The following is a 20,393-nucleotide window of genomic DNA, read 5'->3' as shown; positions in this document are numbered from 1 at the left end:
CAGAAGTCCTTACCAGCAGAAAACCTGAAAAAAAACTCAGAATGGAAGTTTTTCCTGTTCTGTGCAAAGTCCCTGTGACTGTTCTTTATGATCCACAATTGAATGAATTCATAAGTGATAGACATTGGTGATTTGAAATGAAAACCCATATATTGTGTGCTAAATATCCATTTTAGAGATAAAATATTTGCTTAATCATATACGATTCAAAAAGAAAAATGAGACAATGCAACACAAACAACCCAGTTAGCAGTGGAAATACGATCAAATATATTATGCACATTGGGACCAAGCCAACATCTATGGAAACCAGTGAATGTAACTACCCACAGCTCTGCAGTGCTTGCCACACAAGGCCAAAACTCACTGATGTATCTTAGCAAGTCTATAATTTTACCAAGGTGTCTGATTTTTAAAAGATCCAGCTCACTCCTTAACTCAAATACATCTTTTTAAAAAGGTTATGAAAAGCTAAAGAAACTTATTTTACCATTCTTAAGTTTGAGTGCCTCTTTTGCAGCACCTGGACTTCTCCACTGACCCCTTAGGGGGATTTGCTTCCCCCCATGGGTGCCAGGTGAACACAGGGTGCTGAGTACAGAGTGGGGCGAGGGGAGCAAGCTCTGAGCACAGAACACTTTTCTACTCAAACGGAAACATGAGGTTTCAACTGTTTGTAAATCACACCAGCTTCAGCACACTCTATGCCCCTAAAAGGGCAGCTAGAGAAGTGGCAGCTAGATGTGCATGGGGCTGCAGCAGCTAAGTGTGGCATTAAGCAGGGCCGGGGCTGTTCTCACTCCCGATGCTGACCCGGAGCCTCCTGCCTGCTGCTGTGCGATGAAATGTTTCATTTCATTCTTGTCAGGCACTGCAGTCTTGTGGAGCTACAGCTAATTATACAGGATTTATCTGTACGAAAACATGAGGATTAGGCAGGCAGGAAAGCAGCTAAAATTTATTTGGAGGCTTTGTTTAATAAAAAGGTATAAAAAACAGGATTTGTACAGAAACAAATCATTTCTGAAACACGTATCTAAAGGCAAGCGGGGGGAGGAGATTAGCATTCAGTTTATTCTTTCCTCCTACCCTTTCATGCTGCTGCCAGGGAAGAGAAAAAAGAGGGATCTGAACTTGCGGTGCAACGAGGAGCTGATAGCTCCTGGTACGTGGAAGCTGCTGCTGCTTCCCATTGTTCCCAAGAGCTACACAGTCTGCGCAGAGCTAAAATTAATTCTTTTACCAATCTGTATTTCATACCAGATGTTTAGTTCAAGAGGAGGTCAGTCCCCATGGAGCTGGATCAAAACCCCATTCTTCAAGCCCTGAGATAACAAACACCAAGGAAGCTGATGCTGAACTGCAGGCAGTATCAAAGCCCTCCCCGGTTCCAGCAGTAGGATCAGCGTGATGCAGGGTGGAGACGTGCAGGTGACAACACACAGGCACTGAGGTCACCACAGCTCCCACTGTGTGGGATAAACCAACGCATTTATGCTGTAGACAGGAATGGTCCCCAGACCTCCAGTGTTACACCACGCTCCCATGCAAAGGTTCATTTGGTTTTACAGCTACAAGCAGCTGTGCAAATGGCCCTTTTACTCATGCTGGACAACAGCTTCCCTTAATTGCAGTAAGAGATTAGAACACCTTAACTCACCGGACTTTTTTCCTCCCTCTACACCTTGGGCAAGAAATTTCAGCTACAATCACTAACACAACAACTTTTAATCCCAACCTGTTATTTTACTCCCCTTAATTTTAAGTGAGATAACTTTTTTTCCTTAAAAAACAGCTTCCTCCCAGACTCTCCCTGTATTTTCTCTTCCAGATTCTTAGTAACATCAGTTTTACTGTATACCAACCATAATTCTTAACACACGAGAACCCAACAGTATTCATCACTTTCATTTACAACTCATTTGCATAAAAGAGCTTTGTAATAATTCTCTTAAAACAACATTTTGCAGGTTAACCACAAAGCAGATTTTAATTCGTCACATACTTTTATCATATTTACATTCTCTCACCCGATGAGGGAACACTGAACATCTCCATTTCATTGCTGAGAGCGCAGTGCTCCCCCCAAAAGATTTGCAGCTACTCCCACACGTGCTGGCTCCGCCAAAAGCTGACAGCACCCTCTTCTCTGCACTTGCTCAACATCTCACACAGCGCGTTCTTGAAAAGAAGTTCTGCCACAGGATGACGCATAAGGAATAAAGTAGATGAATAATGGAACAAATACTATCAAAAATACTCCTGGTTCCCCCTCCCTTCACTGCCATTTAACATTCTGATGGACTGAAACTGAAAAATTACAGACAGCTGCACTGGTGGCAGAGTTGCTTGATACTGGTTTCATAGGTGTCTGCTTTCTAAAAAGTGTATTTATGGATTTATAATTGTGTTATAAACCCATTTGTGGGCAGGAGGCCCAATATTTCTTCTCTTCATTTAGATTTCAAGCTCTGAGAAGCATGGACTGAATTTTTCTTCTGCATGGTGCTTATGGTTGGAACAAAGCACAAATCAAGGAATAACGAAGTGATTATGAAAATGTTTTGTACAGATGACCTAAAATAGCTGACGAACAGGGCCCTTTCTGTCCAGGACATACCTGCTCACACTGGGCAGCCAGGTATGGCGAACTGCCTCTTGCACAGCCCTTTTTTAAAAGGGATCAACTTTCCCTTCTTTCCAGCACTTAACAGATTACCTGCTCACTAGAGTCTTACAGCAAAGGCAACAGTAGGTGCAGAATAACTGTACCATGTTCTCTTTCTAGAATCTTAATTGAGAGAGCAGTAATGACAAATCAGGAAATGAGGGAAAATATGATAATTTCCTAGTTTTATCTTTTCCTCATTTTAGTTCAATCAAGAGCCACAGAAGTAATGTTTAGTTGTGATTTCTTAGAGTCCTAAAACCATTGGAAGGCCAATGGAACTGGTGCTCCTGCACCCTACACAACACTAATTTTGGTGATCTTTGCTACCCCACTCCCTAAGGTTTAGGCACACAAGACACTTGGCTAACATACATTATAAACTGATGCATGGTGTCTCTCTCTATACATGAGGACTCACTTCACAGAAAAATAGAGATAAATTAGTCTGATTTCATGGACAAGTGTGCTAAAATTCATTACGCTTCCTACATGCATTCATACAGAGCAGAAGATACATGTAAACCTTCATTAGCTGTGCTGGGGGAGCAACCCCACCACATGGAGCCAAGCCTGGGCCTCTGCACTGGAGTAAGCAGTAGTGATGTGCACAAAGCAAGGTATAACAAAGCTGTATACAAGTTTAAATGCAACTGCAAAGCATTCAAATCTCATCTCTTGGGGTACGTGGCATGGGAATGCAAGAATTTTTGGTAACATTCATCCTGCAGAACAGAAAACCTCAGGTGTCATTTTTGAGCTTTTAGGTTTCTAACACAGTTTTTAAAAATTTGTCTAAGCTACTCCTGAAAATGAATTGAAAGAAATGTCAAAAGACAAGTTAATTCCCAAATCAAACAATCCAAATGTTCCAAAAGCCAGGTTTCACCTCGCAGGCAGTTCCAACAGCCCCATTTATCATAGGACAATACAGACCTTATCTAATTATATAATCAAATAGTGCTCTTGCCATTACATTCTCATCTCTTTCCAGAGGTTGTTGAAGAGGTCTTACAGGAAAAAGGTTATTTTCTATTTGGTCTTTTTTTATTTTTGCTGCCAAGATGGAAATATCAGCAGTAAAGAAGGTGAGAGGAAGATGGAAGGAGCAGTTAGCGCTCCACAGAGAGTGCTGATCATAATGCTACATACGAGCAGCATGATCAATAGGAAAACAAGCAAGGAACAGATAATTCTCAAACAGATGGTAGGAGACACAGCAACCAGCAGTGCTCTGCACTGAGCTACATGCCATGTGGCATCAGCACAGCCAAGGGGCAACAAGGAGAGCCCTCTGCTGCGGTAACAGTGGATGGGTCACAGGCACCTGAAGGGTACAGAAGAATGTGCAAATGTGCCAGAGGCAATGCTGGCTGGGTTTTACACACGCTCATCTGCACACAAGTGTAAGCATGAAAGACTCCACCAGCACAGTGAGACTTCTCCCAGTCTGGAAAGCATCTGAAATGCTGCAGTAAAGCTCCAAGGAGTCTCGTAACCCAAGTGAACTCAGAAGTGATGATTTTGGGTCAGAAAATGCATGCTGTAAATAATGGAATGTAAAGCCAGGAAAGAACAAACTGAGCTGAGGCTCAGTGGTACGATAAGGATGTGTATAGATACAGCTGCACTGCTGGAGTCTTGAAGTTTTCGGTGCTGTGCTGGCATTTCTGAACTCCTGGTAAAAATAGCACCACTGGTGCGGTTACAGAAAGCTGTAAGAAAGTCCCAGTGTTGAACAGGCATTAAAAATATAACAGCCTGCTGGGAGTATGGATTGAAAAGCCACAGGGAGAAGAACAAAGTTTGCATGTGTGAGAACAGTGACAAAATGCTGTGAGAAGCCTGGGGTGAGCATGTCTGGAGCTGGACTTCCTGCACTCCCTCCAGCAGCAGCACAGCAGCTGCAGTGTGGGCAGCTACACAATAACCTAACTCTTTCTCTGAAGTACAGTATGGTCCATAACGTGCCACAACATATCCAGCAACTCCATTAGATTATTCAATACAAGTTCCTGATTTTAGGTGAAAAGATCAGAGACACAATGTTCACTTGTGACAGCATCTACCAAGAAAGCAAAATGTAAACTTCTCCTTTCTGATCCTTTCAGTGCATCCTCATCCTGAAACAAATGCTGTTTATGTTGCAGCATCGGACAGGCAATGGACAAGGACCTAGAAGAAAGCACAAGCTTTACAGATCTCTAAATACACACTCCCTTTTGATTGAGAAGGTACAAAGCTTTAAAACAGTTCAGTACTAGTCTTAGCATCCATGTAACAGCAACTGATGCCGTGTGGGTCAAGTCCTTTAATCAAAGAAGGTGGAAGCTATTCCAAAAAAAAAAAAAGACAGACATGAGCAGTTAGATGATAGCTCATACGAGAACAGGATCTTGCTGAATTTCATCCCATGAAGTGTTTAACAGCAATAACCATTTTTAGACAAATGTTTCAGCTTCTACACAACCAGTTCCAACTTGGTCTTGTGTGGTTAGTTCCCTAGCCCACCTTCTTGGGTCTGGCAGCCTTCATTACTGTTAAATGAGACATTGGGAAAAGCTCTCTGATTTCAGCGATGGTATTCTGAGCAGCACAGGAAAAGTATCCCTGTCTGGCCCACAGATGTGTCAGAAAATGTTCCCGTGGGCCATCACTGCTCGCAGTATCACCACTGGCAAGGCTCTGTTGGGATCAATGGTCCATCAGGAGACATGGAGGCCCCAGGGCCTCACACAAATTAGCGGAGTCACGGGGATGCACTCCCATCACCTCCTTACTCAAACATCCACTTACTGCTGGGTCACTGAGTTCAAGGCCAGAAGATGGGTGTGAGCTCACGTCCTCAGGTGTGTTAGCAAGATGCTGTCTCCTGTCTACCTCCCCCCCCTCCCAGTGAGCACCATCTTCAGCCACCGCCTCAGGCGTTTGGTAATACAAGGCTCTCCGTAAAGGGCTTTTCTGCAAATCAGCATGAGTCATTCCTGCTGCACCTCACCTCGTTGCTTCTTTTGACCTGCCATGAGCACATTCCAGAACTATTGTCATTGCAGCGTGATTCAATTAGCCCTCACTCTCCTCACACCCTAATTCTCTCATTTGCTAATTCTCTAGCCTGGAACAACAGATGCCTTCCTATCAAAACTTTCAGCACAGAGTGCTGACATTTGGAGATAAACAGAAAAGCACTAGACAGGCAGCTAATTCTCATCTCATCCTGCTCAGAATTTCTATTACAATTTGCTTTTAAGATGTCTATCCACAGCACTAGCAGGGAGATACGTCAGACATGCAGCACTGCTAATAAAAAGACAACATCGCACTTTGCATGTCAAACAACAGCGCAGATAGGTTCAGAAATTTCACAGCACACGTAAAATCCTATTAACAGCACCTCCATTTGAAGACCTAATTTGAAGCTGCAGCACAAGCTCATTCTCCAAACTGATTATGGCATTACAGAACACGTTTATCCCTCCAGGTCTGAAGATTTTATTTAAGATCCCTGACCCTGGAGGCCAAAATTCAGTAAACTTTGTGGCAGGCACAATAATTAGACGTGCCAGAGCAGGCTCCCCGCACTCTCACTGCAGACTTCTTCGCTTCACCTAGCACTCACTTCCCGAGCACTAAGCAACGCAGCCAGGCTTACATGTAGTGAGTGAAAGAATTTAAACCCCTCATAAGCAGGGAATGCCCTCACAGGCAGCCCTCAGGGACAGGGGGAGTGTATATCTACAGAAAACAGTACAGTGCTCTGCTTACTAGTAAGGTCCAAAACATGAGGAATGGCAAGAAATCGCTTGCACAGCTTATGGCTGGCTCACAAAAATCATCTCTGCCAGCAGACACGTGTAACTCCAGTCTGTGCTCAGTTTGAAGCACCTCCCAGACGTGGGGAGCTCATTAGGCTAATGTATCTGAAGGCTTCACACATCCTTCAGATGCCAACCCAAAGCTCTCAGGTGCATGACAAGCTGAAGGGTCAGCAAAAGCTGCAGCTACTTCTGGTTCAATGACAGCTTCCACATAGCACGCACAGAAATGGGTTTGAAAGAAGCCTGAATGACCCGAGTCTCCAGCTCACACATGAGGATCTCTTGACCAACAATGGACTGCAAAAACTCAGTCTCTTGCTTGTCTGCGTGAATTGGAGCATACTGAAGCCATGAAGAGGTGTCATAAGCTCTGAACATGAATACAGCAATCATTCCCTCAGAGGATTTATAAGCTATATGAAATAAAAGCCTCTTTTCACCTGGGCATGTTGGTAAGGCCACTTGATCTGGGTACTTAAGACAGAAGTACCAGATATCATCATATGGATTTGTAGAAACCTTCCTTTAAGGCAAAGGAGCAGGAAAGCGTGGCCAGCAGCAGTGCATGGCTGTGCATGCTGCTGAATGAAACTGGTGGAACAGCCATCTGCAACAATCCTTACCAAAGCTATGAACATACCTAATGTGATCTCAAACTCATTTAGCCTTTGGTCAGTATGATGCAGTTGTCAGCCACTAGCATCATTTGTGAGGTTTGCCCTATGCAGACCACTCCAAAATGACAGGGAAAAAACAGTACAATAAACAAATCAGCTTTATTGACCACTACACTTAATGCAACATAAAGATACAGGTAATTGTCTTGGCTCTGAATGAACACTGAACTATTTTTCAATAGGTTGGCGACAGCTTTTGTGGAATGAGAATTCAATTACTTATTAGTTAAGGATAGCACAAGATGAGTAGTACTGAGCAGATTTTTGTGCAAGACAAGACATCTCATCTTTGCAAGAATTTACTGCAAATAAGAAATGACCAGTAGAGGAAACTGGTATACGCAACATTGCTGCTGGGATAATTAGGAGCACAGCAAAAGCTTTCATTATTGGAAAGTCAGTTTCCTTAGAGTTGCATTTGTTTTAAAAGGATATACTGAAATCATTGCAATATTATTCTTACCCTAAATAAAAGCTGATTACTAGCCAGATGACACCAGCTGCAACATTTCCTTCTGCATACACATGAAACTTCATTATGGAAACAAGCTAGGAAACACATCCTGCTTGTAATATGGGGAAGGACTTGAGTTGGTAACTTGCAGGTTTTTAGAAGGAACTCCTGCCATCAGCATTCAGGTTCCCAACATGTATACTCATTCCCCTGAGCACCAGTTGGCAGCCAGATGGCCTGAACAAGCTTGCAAGGCTGCTTCATCTGGTCCCCTGCTGCAGAGAGCGGCTGGCAGGCCAGTGAAACATGGCTTCGTGTGCCTGGGAAGTAGGAAAGGAGAGAGCCAGTGGTCACACCTGGCAGTTTGTCAGCACGGTGTTTCAGAAACTGTCGGGAAGTGGCTGTGAGCACACAGGCTTTGGAGATGCAGGGCCTTGCCAGGACGGCCGCACACACGAGCAGCAGGAGGAGCAGGAGGCAGCGCTGCGGCTCAGTGTCACAGCAGTGAGCAAAGCCTTGTCAGGGTCCTGCACGGCTGCACTCAATTCAGCTGGCTTCAGATACAGACACATCCTCTTCCAAAGTTCCAGTTAACAGCAGGAGTGTCCCAGAGGCCACTGGTACAGCATCTTTAGAGAAGCCTTAAGAGATTTCCCTGCCTCCAGGAGAGTTTATCACCTATTTGGAGGCTTTTGGAAGCTCCCAGAATATTCCTGTCAGACTTCTTGTAGCTGAAAAGTGTTTGACAGACAAGCTGTGCGTCCATGGGATAGATCAGGTTGTGCCGTATAACAGGTATTTACAGAAGATTTCCCTAAGAGCTATAATTCCACACAAGTTCTCCCTCCCACATCTTATTTCAAAGCAATACTTGGAAGGCTCTCTACTAGCAGTCTATCAAAGACATTTTTCAAGAGTGCTTTGAACAAATACTAAGCAATAAAAGCTTATTTGTCAAACAGCATTACCTCCTTGGTTGCTGGAATTAAAGTGCTTTATTGTCATACAGAGACAAACAAATGGCTTTTACCCCACTCTCTGCAGAGGTACCAGGCTTATCCCAGCCTAGCTATGGCACCTTTTATTAAAAACCTTTGTTAAAATACCATCAGTATCTCATTGCCAGAGCAGGCAATGCCCAAGTGAAAGCCAGTCAACTAATACCCCGAGTTTCATTACAATCCTGATTTCCTATCTTCCAGTAAAATCATTTCCACCCTACCAATAGGCAGATTTCCTGAGATTTTACATGAGGTATGTAGAATATATCTGGTATTGGTACGGGTAAACCATGAAGTCAGACTGATTGGTATTTATGAGCATTGCAGGTATTTTTCTCCCCAAAGAGTTTAATAGATTTCTACCAGAGAACTCGTGCCATTTCTCACATGCCATATAACATGCCTCTGCCCTACACTCTGGTAGTTTATAGCGACTTCTGTATATCAGCAGCAATAGATATTTAGTCCAACTTGGCAATTTTCAATGAATCACCACTGTCCTACATCACAATAGTGTTCTGAGATGAGATTTTTGTTTTAATGTTAGAGAACAAAGCAGCTAGTTGCAGGTTCTTGAAACACTGTTCAGCTCAACAGCTGCCTGCGTAAAGTAGCAGTCTGAGTTAGTACCAGAACAACAAAACACAGGGTAAAAGAACATTCCTTCATAAAACCATCACTATGTTTGCTGTTAAAGTATCAGTAGAAAAGCAGGGTATGGCACAAAATAAAACAGGAATCCAGCCCTTTGTACCAACACTTACACAAGGCTCCAGACCAAGCAGGTTATTGGGGAGAAGAGCTAGATCCAAGCAGAATGTGACTTACAGAAATAAAGAAAAATGTGCAAACGTATCTTATCTCAAAGTACAAGCAGCTTGGTCAAAGCCACTGACTCCACCTCCAGCACATTCTTACCACGTATTTGAGAGAGGTTTTAGTTGGTATTGACACACTTATCAGTGCAAACTTCTCAGATTGGGATTTATGCCAAGGCAATCTCTGAATGACATGAAACCGAACAGGAACTTAATGACAGCAGCACCTGGATGTTGGCATTAAGTGCCTAGTGCCCATGCAGGCATTGTCAGCTGCCTGGGTATTCACTTCTAAGTATTTTCCTCACAGGTAGCTTTGCATCTCAGCATCCTCATTCCCATTGAAGCCTATTGCACTTGGGGTCCTCAGAGACTGCCACCCATTTTCCTCAGGGATCTGCCAACACCACACATACCTGAGGTGCCACACTGCCTAATGGAGTCTACATCCTCCTTGCAAACTGCATTTCCAATGCAATTTGTTACAGAGCTAGGCACTCTTGAAAACGAGTATGCTTTCCCAACCTAGCTGGACTTCATAGAAAGGGCAAGGGAAAGAAACCAAACTCTGGTGCCTAAAAGGGGTGACCTAGCCAGAGACAAACATCTGGGAGCATCTCTCCAGTCTAACAGCTCTGAATGTTAGAAGAAAAAAGAAACCTCTCATCCGTGCCATATAGTTTATCCTGTTACTTGTAGCTGAATCCATTTTAAAATTATGTTCTCTTCTTGGCACTTGTACCCTTCACACAGCAGTAGCTGATTATCACAGCCACTCTTAGTTGCTCTTTATCCAATTGAAACATTTTGTTCTTTTAATCTTTCCTTCTAAGTTTTTCAAGCTCCTTAATCATTTTTGTTGTACATCCCTGGCTTCATTGTAATACACAGCTTGCTGGCATTTTGGTACTCTTGATAATAACACTTGTAAGTTAATAGAGTCATGCCAAGAATGAATCTGCCCAAATTTAGATGCATTTTTAAGAGGCCAAAAATCCATAATCCCTCTTCAAACAACACTGGTAAGACTGTACCTAGATTTCTGCATTCACTTTTCCGTAGCTAAATGCTAAAACTTTTAGGCTGATTAATGACTTAATTATTTCAAAATTAAAACATGGATGGTTTCATGGTTTCCCTCACTTCTTGCCAGCATGACTTGCTACAAACTCAAGCCAAATTGGCTTTCATCTGCCATACCCCGATTTCTGTCGTCCTCCCCACACTTTCCAAGTCCCAGCTCCTGCCCAACTCAGGCAGCTCCTGATGGAAATGCTGCCCCCAGGAAGCTCAACCCAGCAAGGAAACTTCGGTCCTTCTCAGGCAAAAACCATGTGTAGGCTTATTTTCTACATTAAAAAAAAAAAAAAAAAAAAAAAGTAATGCTTGAAGAAGAGTTCTTTTTAATTTACTTTCAACTTTCTAACCTTTCTAGTGGTGCCTTTAAAATTATTTTACCTTCACAGGACTCACAACACTGCTCCACAGCTGTGTGCAGCACACAGTGAGAAGTGCCCTAGGGTAATGGTGAACGTAAGCCAAGCATGCAGGAATTCATGCACTTGTGCAGTGCCTACTCCAAAACAAAACAAGTAAACTCACAGGATGAAAATTCTTTGCTGTTCTAGCTGAACACAATTGTGCCTTATGGCAGCCATATAAACTCCAGAAAGAATGTGTTTTTAGAGGCAGCACACTGAATCACATAGACAAAAAAAGCTGCTCGGGGCTGTCCATTTCTTCTGGCTGTCAGAGTTTTTCAGTTTGGTTTTACAGTTTTCTGTGGCTCTATAAAATACTGTGACATACTGCTGCAGACCTCTGGCTTGCTATCTATTCCATTTTTTTCTGACTAAGTGAGATGCCACTTTGAAAGGCACTGAGGCGTCCCTGTTAAATTACACCCAGTTTGTGCAGACAAGCATGTAGTGAATTTACTCCTACTAGTTCGACGTTTAATTCAGCTCAGGCCTGGGACAACACGCTGCTGACAGGAGACCCATGACAGGCTAGACAGACAAGGCAGGGAGACGCTTGCAGCGCGTGCTGCCGCTGAGCTGGATGCACGCATCGGGCAGGCAGACACACGGAGCAGTGCTCGGAGCACTCGCATCACCTTCCATGCACACGTTTACCTTGTACAGCTTAGAGGGCAGCTCTGGTTTTCACCTCTTTTGATGTCTTTGTTCTACCTTTGCAGAGAAGATAACTCTTACCACATTTATTCATTTGCCCCCCCAAAGCTTTGTTTTCCCTTCCGTTGAACCCATTTAATCAAACATGTGGGAGCAGGAGGGGGAGGCCAGCTACCTCAGAGCTGCAGAGCTACCACACCAGCAGGTGCCACCCTGCAAGCGTGCATTTTTTTCTTGCTTCTAAGGAGCTTTTATGTTTTACAACATAATTTATTATTTCAGCTCAAGAGAAACAAACATGTATTTCTTAAATGTGGTATTTACTGACTGAACAATTGCTTTCTTATTTGTGGTGGACAAAGACCTAATACAGCAAATTAGCAGTATGGTAGGACAAGTTAAAGAAAAACTAAAAATAAGCAATATAATTGGATGTAACTCTACCTAAACCTGCGTGTGGCTGTGCCCCCTGTGCCATGCCTCTGGGGCAGCCCTCCTACAAGAGGGGAATCTCCCCATTTCAGCCCAGCTGAGCACTCACCCAGCTAGAAAAGCACATCACTCTTCATGGAATAGAAATAAGCCAAGTGACCAAAGACCCCGGATCAGCATGCCAGTACAGCCGTCCCATGGGGGTAGCACTGTCCCCACAGGGCAGCTGGCCCCTCTGCCCCCACCCAAGGAACGTGGGCAGGTTTGCCCAGCAACTGCAGGAGGCCCTTTTTTCTTCAGCTGAGAAGGCTGAGATGCCATGCTGATTTTTTTCCCCATCTTGAGAAAAATGGTACAAATAGACAGTGCTATGAAAAGAAGCATGGCTGGGAGATGGCCAGCCTCAGGTGACATCAGTAATGGGGGCGAGGGAGAAGGGTAGAAAATGTACTCTCATGTACTACAGATATTGTTCTTCAGAGACAAATGATACCAGCAAACACCAGCTCCCTGCCAAGATATAAATATCAAGCTGCTGATACAAGCCTGCCTTTGCTGGTCACGAGTTCAGCGATTCAGAAATGACACCAGAGGAGGGGAGCAGAATTACAGATGTTGACTCCAATGTTGCCCACAGCAAAGGAGCTGAGGGGTCTATTTATTTGCCAGGAATAGCAGCATCATTACTAAAAAAAAAAAAAAACTCCAGGATGACATTGAGCTGTTTAAGTTGCACCCGTTTGCTTATTTAAAGGTAATATCAGACTTTGCCTGGAAACATGCTAAACAGCAGCCATTTTTCAAACCCAAAGAGGCTGAAATAAAAGCAACAGACTCTACACTGAGGCTGTTTTCAGTGTTGTTGTTGTTTTTTGGTGTTTTTTTTTTTTTTCCCCATTTTAGCAAAAATACTTGCCACACACCTTCATGCTGTCCAGAAAGAGCAACCATTTCTTACATACTGCTCTGAAAGAGCTTTTCACACAAAGTATATTTCAGAATTCCCATTGAGAAAGATCCTGCATGCAGTTCACTACATTATTAATTAAATCAGACATGCCAAACAAGAAGTGAAAAGGAAACGCTTTGAGCAGCTATCCTGTCAGTCTGCAGTAAAAGGAGAGTTGGCAGCTGAGATGCAGACATTCCTGGAAGAGCAGCTTCTGTGGTGCTAATCCAATCTCAGATATTCAAATGCTTTGATTTTCACAGCCATCAAAAACCTCAGCCGAAAGGAGAAATGGATGCATTAGCCAGACTACGAGAGCATCAGAATGACTGAAAAGATGCAGAGCTACAGCAGTGGAAGACCACAGTTTATCCTCAGTACAACAGGACAACACACAGCTTGTTACTGCGGGTCCAATGTACCAAATTTAACACTGCGTGTAGGACTGTGAGCCTCCCCAGTGTATTTGCAGCTACATTTTAAGTGAGTAGTTAGTCCATAAGATACATCCTGGCATCTGGAAAAAAAAAGCATATGTACAAGTCTGAAGGGAGTGATTCAAAATGCGGACAAGTGTGCAGTGGAGCTTTCCAGCATGCACAGAAGACAGCCAGGCTGAGCTACCCAGCTGTGGAGCTGCAGCAGTTCTCATGGGCTGGCTGCCCTGATGGGATGCAGTCTGGAAGGGGAGGGCACAGGTTTGGTTTGGATTTTGGTTTCTTTAAGCAAATAGTTACAAGCTGTAATACCTTCAGGACAATTAGACACCTTTCCCAATGGGTTCATTTAGACACCTCGGTGCTGTACACAGGCATACACCCACAGCAGGACCCTGCAGTAAAGCAGTCTCCTCTTCTGCCGCAGGGATCCAACATGACCACAGGTACTTCATGTGGAAACATTACCAAAGCGGACTGGCAGTATCACTTGGGAGTTAAATCAGCCCCCTGAACATTTTTCTGCAGGGTGTACATACATCCTGTCATGTTAAACACAGCCTAGTTCTTCCTTTATGGGCAAGTATTCAGCTAATATTTCAGAACAGCAGCTTGGTACCAGCTGAAATCTACAGATCTTAGCAGCTCAAACTGCACAAGATTCTTTAAGAAATTCTCTGTTATAGTTGTCCTGAAGCACACCAAGAATGAGCAAACCAGAAGGTGGAATATGAACTGACAGAGTAGGAAAACAAAAGTCTAAAAAAAAAAAAAAAAAAAAATCAGCCAATTTTCACTCTATTTATGGTTGTATTTGGAGATACTTTTTTTTTTTTTCCTGATTTAAACATTGGATATGCTGGGAAAGACTGCATGTCTTGTTATTGCTCTGGGTTTAAAACTGGACTGAATGGCTTAGAGGTTCAATTTCATAATTCTATCACAAAATCTGCCTGGCAATGGGAATAGAAAACGGGAAGGATATCATCCATACTTGTAAAATAAAATTATTCCATTCCTATTAATCAGTGCAACAGTTATTTATAGCAATCACATTTCATCCAGTCATTGCTTTATAATATTTGGGTGTTCAGCCACTTGTGTAAGATGTTTTCATTATGTACAATCACCACTCTGTGCAACTACGTTATTCAAAAAATAAATTTGTGATCTTCAGTCTTCAGTTCCATTACTTTGCAGTGGAAATCCAGCTCACTTCTGAGTCACCTCTTCAGAGCTGGGAATTGCTTGCTAATACAGGAACTGGAAGAAGCATGCACATGCAAAGCGTAAATAAATGCTGAACGTGCTGCTGAAGCGAATGCCCTAGCAGAAAGCTGCAACCTCAGTGCCTCTTCAGGCCAACACCAAGCCTGCCCCAGAGCAGCCCAGCAGGGGCCATGCACCCATAGGACACCCGCACCCTGTGGGTGTGCTGAGCCCTGCTCCACCCTGCCACCCTCCCTGCTGCCCCGCTCACAGGCAGCTGATGAGGGGGTTTCAGATCTGTTCAGAGATGAGTTATAAATTGTAATTTGCTGTTTATTTAATGAAACTCATTGAGACTAATCCTCATTTTCTAGCAAGTGTAAAAAAGTTCCATTTAATTAAAATTAATGACCTTCATGCCTACAAAAGATTTTCAGGCTTGGAGGATTAGATTTAACACTTTGAAAGAGGCAAGCACACATGCGATGCTCAATTAAATAGAGAAAAATCTGTGAAAAAGACCATCGTTTCTGTTGATACTTTAAACTTTTCCTTGAAGGGGGAAAATATAGTCATTGGAGGAAAAAAACACGTTTGCTAATACCGGCTACCCTCCGCAATTGCAAAAATGTGTTTGTACTTTAATTGCTTCCAGTAAATTTACTGAAATAACATTCACCACTTTTTAATTTCCATTTTTCAGAATTAATATCACAAAGAAAAAAATTGTATATAATGTCATTAAAAAGGCTTTCTTAATACGTGGCTTTTCAGACATGGCAGATTTTAGAAGCTAATGGCAAAATTAAATTAAAGGTTCTGACATAAAACATGGAGATTAAGCAAATAGCGAACTACATTTGGCTGTGAAACATTTCCCTCATACAAAGCCTATATTGCATACAGTTATCTCTATGTACACTTTATTAGAGGAAAGTCATTAAAATCCTCTTTATATTCAAATTTTGATATTACTTGCAAAGTTGATAGATAGCTAGATTTAAAGAAAAGAACATACACTCAAGAGAAAATTTTTATTTGAAAAGTTTTCTTCATCTCAGCAAAAAAATCAAGTTTCACTTTGGCAGATAATGCCAAATTAAGACAAAATACCACAGCTGCTCATTCTGCTCTGCAGGCATACTCTAAGCGTAACAGGCTCACGGAGCACCACCAGTTCCTGTATTAGTGAACCTGCCAGTACTGCCGCTCACGCTAAGCAGGAAAGCTGTGGGTTTTTTGGTGGAAGCTCAGGACAGACCCGCCTTCACACCTCAGCACTGCCAAGCAGCGACTAGATGCTGGGAGGGGGGCACTGCTCCGCTTCCCTCCCCTCTAAACTGAACTGCTCAGCCCTGGAGGAGAAGCCACCACCTCCCCCCAGCACCACGCAGCCCTGGATGCTGGGGACAGGGACAGCCCCAAGGCACAGGTCGAGGCCACACAAAGCTCTCCTGCTTCATTGCAGCTGTAAGAAGTAGCATTTATTTGTAACCAAGTTATTGTGCATACTTTGCTGTGTTTCTGATTTGCAATGGGGGATTTTTAATGAAATAATGCATTTCTGCTGTAGATAGATGCCTGTATTTTAGGCTGGGTATCACACTGAAATTCTGAAATCCCTCTTTATTTAAATTACTGTGGTAAAGCAGAACATGACAAATTGATGTGTGGGAGTTGAGTGTTCTTAATTTTCTAATTAGTGTTTTAAAAATACCCCCCTCCAAATAATAATAATAAAAAAGCTTGCAAGTAAAAGCCCAGCAAATACAACAACCTTGATACCATACTTGGGTTAAGGAAAAACTGAATTCCTCACCACCGCTCTCTCAATAGCTGTCCTTTCTGAGGCCATATTCAACCCCTACCATTCACCCGAGATACTAAGGACTATATTAAATGTAAGATTTTATAGTCTGAAACTATAGCTGCTTTCCATACTGATACGATTTTCAAATAAAAAAAAAAAAAAGTTCTATTTCTCTAAAGGCCACCGTTTCATTTGGTGTTGTATTTTACTCATTAATCACTGTTGAAGAACATTTCTCATGGCCCCGCTGATAATCCTCACAGCTTGTTGAATTTCACCAAGCTGCAAGTGTTTTATATATTTGCTCATTTGTTTTAAAAAAGTAACTTTCAAAAATTTCTCCTGAAGCAGCATCTGTGTTTGCATATATTTTAATTTATTCCTTGAAGTTTACTTGTTAGTGGCTTTTCCTTCTCCACACTTCAGTGCTAAAATCTGAGGCATAAATGCTTTTTACCATGCTGTCATTTTGGTTTAAGGAAGGAATTAAATCTGCATGAACTGTGTGCCATTGCTCCTGTAACCCCCAGCACCTCACTGCAGGGCCACAGGGTCAGGACTAGTACAGGGGACTTCTTCCCTCTATATGATCAAAACTTACAAAATGCAAAATAACAGGTTCAGAAGAGGTTTCTAAAGATTCACTTACCACTCCCCTTAAAAACAGAGACTTGAAATCAAACAGGCTCCTGCCAATACCCAACACTCAGGCCTCGTGCAGGCAGTCAGTGAGGATTTATCGGGTGGCACAGAGAAATGCAGCACAGAGCACTTGGGGCTCAGCCGTGACACTAGCTGCCTGCCACCTGTATGCCCATAACATGAGATAAGGAAATTGGGTAGCAGTTCAGACTGGGGTAGGCTCTAGAGGTTACAGGAGATCCTTAACATTTTCCAGGTACTTATAGCTACGTGGGGACTTCTGGCTGGTGAACCTGAGCTGGGAACATGACTGAGCACTAATGCCCCTTTTCAGCAGTCACTCAAACAAGTTCCTCCCACGACACATTTGCATCCTTAGGAAGGTCCTGGCATCACTGCATCTTGTGCTTACAGGAAAAAAGGAATTATAGGGACACATTTCATCCCTATAAAATTTCAGGTACTCCATGTACATATTTTGTGTATAATGTGTTTCTCCAACTACTTTTTCCTCAGCCAGTTGCTTGTAACCAGCACCTAAAGCAAAGCACTAGTCATGAGGCTAAATGAGTTAGTAAAGTCTCCAGTATCCAGCTTTGCACAGATCATTCACCCTGAAGCTCAAGAAGAATTCTTGAGGCCCTTTGCTGAAATATATCCCAATTACCCATCACCGCTAATTACTTTCCAATGCATTTAGGACAGCAGTCATGAATCATAATCTCATCTGCTCATTGCCAGAGCTCAATGCAGTACCAGGGGCTCTCAGAACATCTTCAGGGAGCACCAAGATGTAACAGCTTCCCCAGAAAGCTCTCTAATGGAGCTGGGAAAAAAAAGTCTTTTAAAAGCATACTCATGAACTGATCCAAAGGCAATTTTGTTCCAGCATCCAAACAATTCTTCAAAACAGCAGCGTTAAAATTTAAAAGAAAGAAAACTCAAACAAACCTTTCCTCAGTCTGGCAGCTTTAACAAGTCACAGGTTCCCAGAGATCACACCTTGGTCCCAAAAGCTCTCTCCTTGCCTGTGACACCCTTTTATACCTGTCTGAGGGAGCGGCCCTGGCTCCTGCCCTCCCCTGGCTGGCCGGGGGTGCCAGGTGGCTGCTGTTAGTCGATCAACCTAATCATCACTTTGGGGGTCAAGCTCCTGCTGAAGCTGCTACCCGTTGCCACACTCTGAGGATTCAGATCGTGGGTCTGTAATTCACACTGCTAATTTCCACTACAGGTGGCTAATCTTCTGAAATGATCTTCAAAAGCCAGCAATGCTCTTGGGCTTCTGGAGTTATTGTGCCACTGCTGCGTAAAGCCAAGTAGCTTGTAATTTTCCGTGCATGTACTTTGATTTCAAAATCCGACATAGTAGATAAGCATTAGTTGAAATAATTGTAGAAACTGCTTCTACTAAAGCATCTTTAATACAAATGAGGTATCATTAGCAGCAAGACACTTATTTTATTACAATTGTTTAAGACTTAGCAGTGATTATTGTTGGCACACATACTGAAGTAAAAATCCTTTGACATTATTTTGGTTAATACACTTAAAATGTTGTACTAATAGAATAATTAAAGAAAAAGAGAGACAAAAATAAACAGAAAGCAAAGCTCAGGCAACCAAAGAGAACAAACTGCATCGTGTGTGCAGGCGCAGCCCCACCTCCGCGCACCCGCTGAAGCCCAGGCAGGGGAGCCGGGGCATGGGGCACGCGTGGCGGCTGCAGGAACGCTTGGCAGCCATGCCTCAGGTGGCCTAGGTGACATCCTAGCTGGGATAATTGGTCGCTTAAATTTAACCTGGGCAAATTTCATTTCTGAATGAGAGAATAGAAGCACCAGATTGTGGGCAGATGCTGCGTGCACTTCTGTTGTGTTTGCTGTGTTCGTACAGAGCTGCACAAGGAAAATGATTTCCAGATGCCAACTGACAACATCTAGGAGTTTATAGAAGAATTACAAAGCTGGGAAGGGAAGGGAAGGGAAGGGAAGGGAAGGGAAGGGAAGGGAAGGGAAGGGAAGGGAAGGGAAGGGAAGGGAAGGGAAGGGAAGGGAAGGGAAGGGAAGGGAAGGGAAGGGAAGGGAAGGGAAGGGAAGGGAAGGGAAGGGAAGGAGAGCACATCTTTAATCCCCAATGCAATCTTCTGAAAAAAATTAAAAAAAAAAAAAAAAAAAAAAAAAAAAAGAAAAAAAAAATCAAGCAGCCAAAAAAAAACAGTATAAGATTCTCCTCTGAACACAGAAACTGGGACACCTGCAGACAAGGCTTTCACAAGTGAAGACCACCTCACTTCTCCCTGTGCAGCTCTGATTGCAGGGAGGGAGCTCAAAATGTCTCCCAGTGCTCGGGGAGAGGTGGAGCAGCTCTGCTCACCTGCCTGCTGCAGCGTGTTCAGCTCGGGGAGCTGCTTGCAGCTACCCCAGCACCGCCCTGCGCTGCCCTGCAAAGTCCTGGATTTAATGCCTGCTCCCGAGTTCAGCCTCCCAGGGCTGGCAGGAAGCCACACGGAAATACAAAACTGAGTCCCTGGAAATGGATTCTGGCAATGTCAACGTTTTATGTGCCATTTAGATGCTGTTTCTAAGCAAGCTGTCACTAAGAAAGAGTTCAAAATCCAACCTACCACTTCAATAATAAAAAAAAGGAATTCTGAATAATAGTGCCAGAAAATCAAATTAAAAAAATCCCTGCTTCATTAAATAAATTGAAATTGAGGGACGGTGGGGGGGGGAGGGAGCAGAGGGGCAGTGATAACTGGCATCTCTGAACAGCAAGATGGAAAGACAAAGTTTAGTGAGGGGCATAGACACGGGTTTCAGAGGAGAGAGCCTGCACCCTTTTGTCATTCACATTCCAAGACTGGCTTCAGATAGTGAATAGCAAGTAAAGCCCATGCCGAGCGGTGCGATCATGCTTGCCGTGTCTGCACTGGGCTGCTCAGTGGGGGCTCGGCCAGCAGCAACCCACCGAGGGAGGCCACTGCCTGCTCCCTGCCCACAGCACGCAGCGGGGCACCGAGCCAGGCCAGACTGCTTCGTACAGAACAGCTTCCCCAGCAGCTCTCTGATCAGCTGTTTGTGCTCTTCAGTCCCTGTGAAAGAGAAGGTGCTTTCCTCCAGCCTGAAGAAATCTGAGAAATATGTCTGAGAAATGTAGTCTTTGTAAAACAAACCCTTGTTTTCAGTGGTGCAACTCATTCAAGGAAACGTGTTCTGCATGGCCCTACATGCTGCTGCAACGCCACCGCCTGCACTCGAGCATGTGAAGAAACAGCTGAGCATGAGTCTAAAACAGTCCAAAAGGCGAGGAAAAAAAGAAAGTGCACTTTTAGTGGGCACAG

General features: G+C 43.4%; 1 long non-coding RNA gene across 1 annotated transcript in view; it reads right to left on the bottom strand.

Annotated features, from left to right (window-relative positions):
• LOC311444546 overlaps window positions 1-18,058 on the bottom strand; it is a 61,310-nt gene extending 43,252 nt beyond the window's left edge. Inside the window, exon 1 of the long non-coding RNA XR_014697936.1 lies at window positions 18,002-18,058. This is a non-coding gene — a long non-coding RNA (uncharacterized lncRNA). The remainder of the gene's footprint in view (window positions 1-18,001) is intronic.
• Between the last annotated feature and the right edge of the window lie 2,335 nt (window positions 18,059-20,393).

This window comes from Aythya ferina (assembly GCF_964211825.1).
Source record: "Aythya ferina genome assembly, chromosome: 14".
In the NCBI taxonomy this organism is placed as follows: domain Eukaryota; kingdom Metazoa; phylum Chordata; class Aves; order Anseriformes; family Anatidae; genus Aythya; species Aythya ferina.
The sequence above is the reverse complement of the archived record's forward strand: the minus strand, read 5'-3'. Positions and strand labels throughout refer to the sequence as shown.